Genomic DNA, 11,990 nt, shown 5'->3' with positions numbered 1-11,990 from the left:
ACAAGAGAAACTTATTCTAGCACAGTTCTGAAGACCACAAATCTGAAGTCAAAGTGTCATCAGGCCAAGCTCCCTCTAAAGTTTCTAGGAGAAAACCGATTTTTGCTTTTTGAAGCTTCTGGTGGCTCCTGGAATTCCTTGGCTCACAGCAGGATAACTCCCCTCTCTACCTTTGTCTTCACCTGGCTTTCTCTGATTCTGTGTGCCCTTCCCTTTTTTCCACCTCTTGTAAGGACACACACCATTGGATTTAGAGCCCACACTAATCTGAGAGGATCTCAGTTTGATATCTTTAATTACAACTGCAAAGAACCAAAGACTCCTTTTCCAAATAAGGTCACCTTCACAGGTTCTGGGGATTAGGACTAAACAGCATTTGAGGGGCCATTATTGAACCCACTACAGGAACTACTCCACAAAAAAAGTACGAATCTCAAATGGTTTCACATGAGGATACTACCAAACTTCAAAGACCAGATAGACCCAATGCTCTATAAATTATTCCAGAGAAAAGGAAGGAAAGGTGCAAATTCCTTTTAGGAAACAAATATTACACTGATGCCAAAATCTCCCAAAGATAGTAAAAATATAGAAAATTGCATACCATTATCACCAGTGTATGTACATGCAAAAACATTAAATAAAATACTAGCAAATTAATCCAGCACCAGAATAAGAAGATAATAATCAACAACCGGATCTATTTGTAGAATGCACGTTGGTTCAATATTAGGAAATCGATTAATATTGTACACCACATTGATGAATCTCTAAGGGAAAGAATTCATACAATTTTTTGCCATTGATAATAAGAAAGCTTTTGTTAAGATTGAAAAACATTCATGATAAAAAAAAACTCACTCAAAAATAGGAATTGAGGGATACTTTCTTAACCTTGTAAAATATGTATAACTTAGTCTTAAAGCTAGTGTCTAATTTAGTAGAGAAACATTGGAGACATTTCTCTAAGAATGAGAACAACACAAGTATGCCCATTAACTCTAAAACTATTCTACATTGTACTAGAAGTATTAGCTGCTATAGACAAAATAAATTAAAGTCATAAGAACAGGCTGTAAAAGTATTTTTATCTACAGATGACATAATAATATAGCCAGAAAATCTTACAATCAATCATAAAACTAACTCAAAAATAATTCAGTAAGGTAGCAGGATTAAAAACTGACAAAAAATTAATGGTCTTTACATATACAAACAATAACCAAGTAGTTATATATGATAGTAGATATATATGATTCACCTATGCTAACAGAAGGGAAGATTAAATATTTTGGAATAAACTTAAAAAAAGAAATGTGTCCAATGTATTTTATTCTCTAAAAATACATTGACACTCCAAAGACATAAAAGTAAAATTTGAACATATGGGAAAACACTACTTGTTCTAATATAGGACAATGCAGCATTATAAAGATGTCTGTGCTCCTTAAATTAATTTATAAATGTAATACAGTCCCAACAAAAACATTAACAAGTATTTTTATTCAATGGAATTAGAAATGTTGATACTGAGATTCATATGAAAAATGCATACATATTCAGGGCAAAAATGAAAAAGAAAAACTATTAGGGAGGGATAACTCAATCAGATACTTAAACATAATATAGAGTGTGTATAATTACAACAGTTTGGTACTGGCTTATGGAGACACATACAGCAGTGAAATAAATAGAAAGCCCATAAACAGATCCAAATATATTTATAAACACACACACACACACACACACACACACACACGCTGAACTTTAGTATATAATGAAGGTAGCATCTTAAATTAATCAGGGGAAAGATGGATATTTTAATAAATTTTTCTCATTTTGGTAGTCATTTGGGAAAAGAGATAATTACATGTTTATTTTGCATCACACACAAGAATAAACTACAAACAGTTTAGAGATCTAAATGTAAAATTTGAAACCATACAAGTACTAAAGGAAAGCATCGAAGAGTCCTCTTTAATTACTGGGTAGGAAAAGGTTTTTTGATGTTGAGTCCAAATCCAGGGATGATTTTAAAAAATGATAATTTGATTACATACCATTTTAAAACAAAATACATGTTTTGTTGCAGAGAATATCAAAAGTAAAGTCAAAAAGCAATTGAAAATATTTTCAACATATGTTACAAAGGGCTAAAATTTCCAATATATAGGTAACTCTTAAAAATGGAAGGACAAAGATCCAATCAAGCAGAAAAATAGGGAAAAAAACATATAAACCGACAATTCATAAGAAATAAATAGGAATAATTCTGAAAGCATGAAAAAATGTTCAAACTCACTGATAATTAAAGAAATGTATATTAAAACAACACTGAGGTGTTTCAGAATGGCAAAGTTCTGCAAGTATGCAAACACAACCTGATAAAAATGCTGTGGGGTAAACAGGCACACTCATACATTGCTGTTGGTAATACATTTCTGTATATTTTTGCAAATTCTTTGTAACTCTAGAAATATTTTTTAAATAAAATTTGAAAACAAGACAACCAACAAAAACAAAACCCAAAAACGACTAAGAACTACAGGATGATCTAAACTCACATGTAAGATGGAAATATATGTGAAACTACACTGAAAAATCATGAAGTGTTACATAAATTTGAAGTATTTTTGCAGAAATTCTGAGGCAGGAACTTAAAGGGGAGATAGATATTGTCAATTGTATTGCAGGTCTACAAATTCAACTCTGGGAAGGATAGGAAATCTTTAACACATTCCACTTTGAAGCAGTTGCTGTCTTTCAGAAACAAGTCTAACCTTCTGTAGACTCCTCTGAGATGGTGGAGATGAAATTCTTCAAACTACAGTTTTCAGACTCCCTTATCAACTGGCTGGCTTCCTGTTAAGATGCCAATGGAGGAAAACTGCAGTGAAAGAAAAGATGCAAGAAATTCTGCCGTGAAGGAGAACTGGAAGGAAGAGGAAGGAAGAAAAGACTGCCTTCCTATTCTCCACTTCCTCTCTGAACTGCCTGTGTAGCTGCAGACTGTGGACCAATCCTCCCTCCTAGACCCAGCTTCTCCAAACAGGCTACCAACCGTAGCCAGCAGCACTACCTTGGTAGTTGGAGAGCCAGCCAAGCCATATGCCTACCAACTGGGCCATGGTCTGGGGCAATTCAACACCTATCTATCATTCTACATCAGCAATGTGAGTGCCCACTGGGCCACACCACCTTCAGAGATCTGACACAGACCAGACACCCCCTGTCCAGATTCCCAGGACAAATTGTAGTTTCCCTCAAATTCCAAAGCACCATCCCCATCCAGTCCTTCCATCAGACCCCTAGGTACCATAACCCTACTGTTTCCCGGTAGTGCTCTCACATCTTGCAGTTATTAAACTTAGATACCTTAGTATCACCTTTTTACTCATTAAGCCTGCCCACACCTGTGTAACCACATCCCTAATCCACTCAGTTTGAAGTACGCAGTGAGGTTTCTGTTTTCCAGCATTGATAACTCTTTTAGAAGGAATTTCTGGGTGTGTCTGTAGGGGGAGTAGATTTTGTTTACAGTTCATTTATTCATTAATTTAATACTTATCAAGCAAATACTTGGTCACTGTCATGAACAATGAATGCAGAAGATAAAAAAATGACATAATTCCTGGCTTTAAATGTTCACAATAAATGGATGAGGTAAATATTTGGACTAGCAATCATCATGTAAACAAGCTATATAACACAGGAGCACTCCAAGTGCTATGAGAGCCTGTGAAGAAGCACAGGGCCCTGGTGAGGGCTTTCTGTAAGGGTGAGAAGGGCATTCTATCGGAGGAAAAAATATCCAGGAGAACATAACAAATTCAAAGAGTGTTGGATAAAATCTGTGACCACAGGATAGGAGAGGCACACAAATTGAAACCAAACAGGGAAACCATAAGTGATCGTGAAAGGTCTTGATGACACAATTCATTTCAAATTCACCCAAAAGCCACAGAGAACCACTGAAAGATTTTTTTTTCTAGAGGTATTCCCTTTTAATAGTACTTGTGCAGTATATTAGGAAAAAAAAGAAAAGAGATATCCTTTACCCCTTGGACCTAAATTCCAGAAATGTTGCTTACAGATCCTTCTAGGAAGATATTGACTACTGTATAAATTCACAGTGAACACTAGAGCTTATTATGTATCAGATGCCATTCAAAGCAAGTTACATGTATTAACCCATTTAATCCTCACCACAGTGCTATTAGGTAGTTACTATTATCATTTCCGTTTCACAAAGATGAACTTGAGGCTCAGAAAGACTCACTAACTTTCCCAGGGTCATAAAACTAGTAAGAGGCAACATTAGGCTTTGAACCCAGCAGCTGGGGCGCCAGGATCTATGCTGTTAGCCACTATGCTATGATGTGTCACACGCTTACATGGGTATATGTGGGAAAACCATGCAATAAATATTCTAACACAAATGACTCATACACTGCATTTTACTCTGCACCTTGTTCTTTCAAGTAGTAATTTACCTTGAAGATGGTTCCTTATCAACACATTTGATCCACTTTATTCTGACTACACAATAGTCCATTATGTAAACACTCCAAACTAAAACATTTCTCTACTGATTAATATTAAGGTTCATTACGGGCTTGGGTTTTAGAAATAATGCTGCAACAAAATTAATAGCAGAGGAATTGTTCAAAAAATTTATTTTTTTAATATCAAAATGTTGCACAATTGCCTGTCACAAATAGAGATGTTCAGTAGCCCTACCATCAGTGTAAGAGAATGCCTTCTACTCCATATTCCTGCTAATGGGAGTTTTCATCAAATTTTGTTTTTAAATTTTTTGCCTGATGGGTGAAAAGTGATCCTCACAGTATTTTAAAAATAGCCTGATGTGTTGAAATGTGTGTTTTGGAAAGATAAGCTGAGGCAGTCTGGAGGTTACCTTGGCCACACCACGACTCAAGGCAGAAAGGACAGGTAGGAAACAGTTACAACAGACTGTGGAAAAAATGGATGGCTTAACCAGAGCAGTGCCTTGAATGTATTAGGAGGAAAAAATAAGAGGAAGGGGGAGCATATCACAAAGACCAGCTGTTGAAGTAGATCCACAGAACTTTGTTCATGCTATTTAATATTGTGTTAAAGGTGGGCAAGAGAGAGAAAGGATTCAAGAATATTTCCTAGATATTTCCTAGGTTTATGAGTTAGGAAGCCAGGAGAATTATAATGAAAATAACTGGCCTAGGAAACACAGAAGAAGGCATAGGTCTGCGGTCATGCCAGAGTTAACAAGGATGATAAAAAGTCCCTTACAAATCTAAGATTCTATTATTTATTTGTTGAAACTACCTTCATCTGTGGTAGGGGATATTTCAGAAGATTCATATATATTTAATGTCACAGAACAATGAGTCACTGAATTTTGCAGTGACACAAAGGCCCTTAAATCAAATTGCCCAGCACATTTAGGAAACTAGCCTCACTATGCCAGAGTATTCTTTTAGTATTCTGCCATCTAGTGAACAACAATTATTTGTGCAACTTGGCCTGTGAATTGGTTCTTCAGAACAAAGAAACACAAATTTTTTGCTTCTCATCAGATGTCTTTTTAGAGTTTCCACATCATAGAAAAGTAACCTGAAAATGCATCACATTTTCAGCAAAATCCAATCTCATAATTATCTAATTTTTAAACATAGAGGAAAGAATGAAAGCATGGATCCTATCAGCTAAATCCCAAAATTTGACCTTGGGCTCATCTTGAAAATTGATGTAATTAAAATCATAGGGAAAATTACCGACAGTTTCCTTTACATTATGCCACCCCATTCCACCATTAAAACCACCACAATAAAAACACAAACACAGAACAAAATCTTTACTCATTTCTTTTTGTCATAAAATATCCTTAAGTAAATAGTCTTTGTCCATTCAATGAGCTATGCTTAATAATATTATCAAAACTTCATCATCTGAAAAATTGTCTTATGTGACGCATTAGAGATTGTATGTGAATGTTGTGGAAGAATATCATGAAAATGTGTTTTCTCTATATTTCTATAAATGCTTCATTGATTTCTCCTGAGTTGTTTACTTGTTTTTCGTGCAGCTAATGAACTAATGTACTTTTGTGTTGCTAATGTGTGGTATTACTTATCATACTTCATTCATATACAGATTTTAATTATTGGTTTGCAAGCCTGTCTCCCCAAAGGACCTATGAATTTCCTTATTGAAGATACAATGTCATATTCAGTTTTATATCTCCTGTAATTCATGATGTACAGTACCTACTGCTTTCAATAAATTTTAATGAATAAATGATTTGAAATTATTCAATTGAATTAATGGCAGATATTTATAATGTCATTAATTCTAATTCAAATTAAATTCACATATAATTTAAAATAAGCAATCACTGCACTCATCTTCCCTTATTAAGCCTAACAGAGACAAGACTGAACATATTGCCTAAGTACCCACAGAGCCCTAAAATATAGATGTATGCTCATTAGAATTATTGGAGTTAGGTAGACAAAAATCCTCCTTTGAAATTTGTCCTTATAGGTAATGGCAATATTCCCAGCCTCGTCAACTTCTTTCACTTGGCAGATCTCTGCGGTCCATCTGTTCAACTTGAACGCTGAAATGATCTCAAAGTGAGCATGCCTTATGGATATCTTTATCCTGCATGATCATATGCCAGCAGAATGCATAAACTCATGCTATTTCAGATTGTCAAATGAAATTGTTCCCAAGAGAGTATTTCACTGCCTTATGGATAATGATTATGAACAAAACCTCAAAATCGTAAAATCTGCGCTAAAAGTTCTATTGATATTAGTACTATACAATAGTTACACGGCCTCTTAATCTATCTACATACTTAACTTCTTTAATTTTACTATATCCAAGCTCATTCTAAGAAGTTCAAATAAGGACCTCACCAGTTTTGTGGTTTATTGAAATTACCAAATTCTGTTCCCTCGTGCAGCTGTTTTTATTTTAATTTTAATACCTCTGCTTTAAAAGAAAACAAACCTGAGTACTTTTTTTTTGGATTGTTAATCATATTTGTATATTTCCCAGAGCATTATCCCCATCTATCTTGTGATACTGAAAATGCAGGAAGAGAAAAAAAGCATTATTACTCTTAAGAAATTTAGTTTATTTTACAATTTGTGTCTGACCTCTATGACATGCATGGTCTATACCTACTATTTCTTGGACAGCTGTGTGTCCCAGAAAATTTAGAGATGACAGAAGTAAATTTCCTGTTCATATAGAATCCCATCATCTCATCTTGACTAGGGAACTCAAGAGAAGGAATTAAGCACACTCTACTTGCCCCCTTCTGGGATCCTCTCTCTTTCTCTCTCATAATGGCTTTTCCTCAAGAAACACACATTTTCTGCTCTATCAAGCTGTAAGTTTATAGAAGCATCCTTTGTCACCAAGGCTGGAGTGAGTGGGGAAGGGAGCAGTCGTCATCCAACTCTGGCTACGGATAGTAACTTAAATTTAGAATGAAGTATTGAAAAATCCATTTGGCCCCAGATCCCAGCCATAATTCCCATTAAACCTTATTTGAAATAAGCTGATATATTGATAGGCAGTTGACAATGCTTGTGTCTTGGTTCTCAGTAAATTCTGAAATTTGGAGGCAAAGAAATTATTCTTATTATTAGCCCCCTCAGACGCCATTATGGATTATTAATAATGATTTCTTTTTTTTTTCTAACTGTTGAGACGGACCTGGCTTTAGTTTCATAATTAACACGCTACATGATCTGTGAAATACACTGCTTCTGTTATGATCTCCAATGGAAAAAGTGTGAAAAGTTGCAAACAGAACCATTCAGCATACAAGACTCACAGTCTTAAAAAGAAAATCCTAACTATATAAAAATAATTAAAATAATTTTTAAGAAGATTCACACTTAGGTAAAGAGAGTTATAATAATGTTGGGAGTGAACACATAGGAAAGGAAAGGAGAAAGGAGAAATGAAAGGAAACCCAAAATGAAAGAACTCTCCCAAGAGGACCCCAAGAACTGAGTGAATTCACGAATTTAAGCCATCAACCGGTTCTAAGGACACATACAAAAGTTTACCTAGCAATCCAGACTCCCAAAAGCACTGACACAGTGCAGACAGTGCCTCAAGCCCTCCTGGATGAAAAAAAGGCTTGGAGAGCAGTACAGTAATTACCTGTGGTATCCAAGTTTCTCCAGATAGAAGACATCCGCATGCCATAGAGTTACACTTCATACTGATTCGGTAGGTGAGCCCACACAAGATATTTTTCTCTTCCAAGTCACACATTGTGGAGTTAATAGAAAAAAGGGTAGCTGCCAGAGTGGCAGGTAATCAAAACCTGAGAATTAAGGAGGTTATCTGTAAGCCTGCTGAACACGCCCCCTCTTTGGATATTGTTTAAACCCTAACCCGTTTTGTCAATTACCATAATTCTTCACTGGAAGGAGGTATCTCATTGGCCACAGCTGAGCCTATAGAAGAACACAGTGACACCCACTGAAGACTGTAAAGCCAACATAAGGATGTCAGGAAATCAAACCAGTAGCATACAGAAGGTGAAAATAGGTTTCCACTAGGCTAACAGGATAAATACAAAAGTAGACTTTTGAATGAAAATGCCTGAAGAGGGTAACAACATGCTTAAAGATGCTGATCATTTAACTTTAGGAGATCAGAGGCATCAATGCCTAGTAATCTAAGAAGTCACCCAGGAACAGAGTATTAAGGAAGGTTTGGTCATAAGTATAGTTATAAACAAAGATACCCCTGTAGGCTCAGAGCAATAGCTACAAACAAACAAGATCCAAGTCTAGTGCCTTTCAGTGTGCAGTAGTTTCAGACATCATTCTTTGGCTGCCTGACAGATCAGCACTAGAATGATCTGATTTTCATGAAACCCTAAGAGCCAAAAATGCTTGCTTCTGGGAAAAGGAATTGAAATATGCAAGGAATGTCAGGAACATACTTAGCTCTGTGTTGTAATGAGCTTTTAGATATAGCTTTATATATAAAACATCAGATTTTAAAACTTAAGAAACGGAGAGCAGTGATACAAATTTTAAATTAAGTGAAAAAAATACAATTTTTTTTTACCAAAACACTTACATTAGCACAGATTCATACAATGCAGGGTCAACATCACCTAGGAACTGTTAGAAATGCAAATTCTTCTCCAACCCAGATCTCCTGGATTGGTAACTCTGGGGTGGGACCTAGCAGTCTGTGGGGTAACAAGTCCTCCAGGTGATTCTGACTGAAGTTTGAAAAACACTGGTGAAGACTATAAGGAAACAAAATTAACATTGGATATTTAAAGTGAAAGAAGTAAAAAACCTTACATTAGCACATGGTAATGCTGATACGTTTGATATTAATTACAGGTGGAATTTGCAAAGTGGATTATTTACAACTGACATCATCAAGGGTTTTTATGAAGCTGGAATTTTTAAAAAATATTTTAAATGTGTTCTAACTATGCGATAAAAGAACCAGTATTATATCGTGCTATACTATAATGTATTATTTCTTATTGCTGCTTATCTACCTTTGTAAGGAAGTCAATAAAATTTTCAAAAGTAGCAAGTTCCCCTTGTGAAACTAAACTAAATGAAGAGAAAATAAAACACAAAATCTTTGTGTTTGGTAAGAAAATATCGAGCTTAGGAAAGGCATAGAACAGGAAGCAGATAGCCAGACTGATCAACTGAATTCAGTGAACAAACTAAATTAAACCAGAAGTTTCAAATATCCAACCTCTAGCTTACAAAATGAATAAAATTAAAGTGTAAATAATTGCTTGTTACTGATAACAGGGCTTGCTACTGACTCTGAATCTAAGGGCATATCTAATAAGAAAGGAAATGGCTAGAGATGGAATAAATTCAGCCAACCAGCAGACCACTGGTGTGAGAAAATTGAAAATGATAGATGTCTCACAGATAATAACTATAGTAACAAGAGTGGAAGACAGAGGCTGTTGACAACGCAGGCTGAATCATGAGCTGTCATTTAGAGATGAACTGAAAAACAGAAAAATCATTTGGCAAATGATGATTTCCCCCTTTTGATGAGAAAATAAATGCACAACCTTGGCATAAGAAGTGGAGATCCTTAAGGAAATCCATGAGCAAATAGGCGTGACTCTGAAATAAACTGAATCAAGAAGAGCATATGCTGGAACAGGAGGTGGAGAGGTTGTAAGATACAGAGTCGAGCATAGTTAAAGACAGGGAATTTGAGAAACGGAGAGCGAATGGCAGAAGACAAAGAGCCTCTACGGAAACCATATTGCTATCCTCTGTGTCAATGGCTCACCGCTTCTCACACTCTTGAACTGTGTAGCACAGGAGACCGGACTCTTCGTTCCAGCTCATGTAACTTGATTAATTCACAAATGATATCAAACCAAGTGCCATGAGAATATAATGCTTTCCAATAAATTTTAAATAAAAAGCAAAGAACTATCCCTATACATTTTTCACCTACATGTTATTAGCCTATTACTAAGGACACCAACTTAGGGGGAGATCCCATGGATGAATGTGATATATTTTAAAATAAATACCTGGTCCTCAAGACAAGAGGCATAAATGATTATAATTCTTAAAAGAAAATCAAGGATGGAGAAGAGCCCATAGGAAAAAAGGGAATAAATAAAAGGGGAGGAAAAGAGAGAGGCACACATGTTTAGATTTGGTGAAAGGAAGGATATACCTGTACAAAGGAATATACCTGTACAAAGAAATGACAGATCTGGGAGTAGCTCTTCCTTTCATCACCAAATCTAAACAACCTGGACCAGAACAGGACAACCAGACCTTCCCTTCCCGCCAGCAGGGACAGTGAAAGACAGACTGCTATCTGAACAGAGACCTGGAAATTTCTTACAATATTTGAAAAACCAAAGTATAATTAAGGTACTGTAAAATATTTTAAATCATTTAGAGCCCTATTCTGCTAGCAACCACTTTTGTTGCTTTTTGCCATCTTTCCTTCCTTTTTTTTTTTTTTTTCCTAAGCATAACCACATTGGGACTCTGCTATGCTTTCATGTATGTGGTAGCAGTGACATACCTGGAAAATTCTCCTACATGGTGCTTATTTCTTCTGGAGTCCATCTTACTGGTGAGCTCTTTTTTCAGCTGACCTGGGACCAGCTTGTTTTGCTGCAGTGAAGATGGTAAGCAGTGTCAGGTGAGTGACAGAATCTGTTCTGATTCTTTTCATTAACCCACCTCATCTGGACACAAACATCCATGAATAGTGTGTGAACTCTGTGTTCATTTCCCTTTAGCCGTCTTTCATTCAGATTCCAGTAAAACACAGTTTTAGCTTCTGCTGCATTATAAAATATTTTAACATCCAGTGGGGACTAGTGCACTTTTACTATTCACCCTTTGAGAAATTGCCCTCTGAATTTTCACATGTTAATTTCTTTTCAAATAAATTGTAGTATCACTTTATCTCTAAATAAAACAAAATATCTTTTAATTTTATTTGTTACTGCCTTTTGGAGATTCATTAAGGGAGCTATAAATATTGAATATTCTTATCTAGGAACAAGGTGGTTTTGTCTTTGCTTTCATTTGAGTTTCTTTTATTCCTTTCATTAGAGTTTTACAGCTATCTTTATCACAGTAGTACCTAATTGCTGCTAAATGTATTTGTAGATAAGTTATTTTTGTTTTTATTATGACAATCTCATTTGTTTTTATTATGACAATATTTGTTTTCCTATCTAGTTACTATTTGTATAAAGAATGATACTTTTTTGTTGTCATTTCCTAAATACCTTAATTCTGTGATCATTTTAATATTTTTACAGTTTGGAAAACATCACTCCATGGTTTTCAGGTATGCAATGATAATATTTACAAAGGCTGATGATTTGCACTCCTGCCTTTTATTCTGTGCACCTTTAAATGCCTGAGCAAAGACTCTGGAACAGCCCTGACTAATAACGGCGATAAAAGCAG

Source organism: Acinonyx jubatus, chromosome B2 (genome assembly GCF_027475565.1).
Source record: "Acinonyx jubatus isolate Ajub_Pintada_27869175 chromosome B2, VMU_Ajub_asm_v1.0, whole genome shotgun sequence".
NCBI classification, from domain to species: Eukaryota; Metazoa; Chordata; class Mammalia; order Carnivora; family Felidae; genus Acinonyx; species Acinonyx jubatus.
This window is presented reverse-complemented; position numbering follows the sequence as displayed.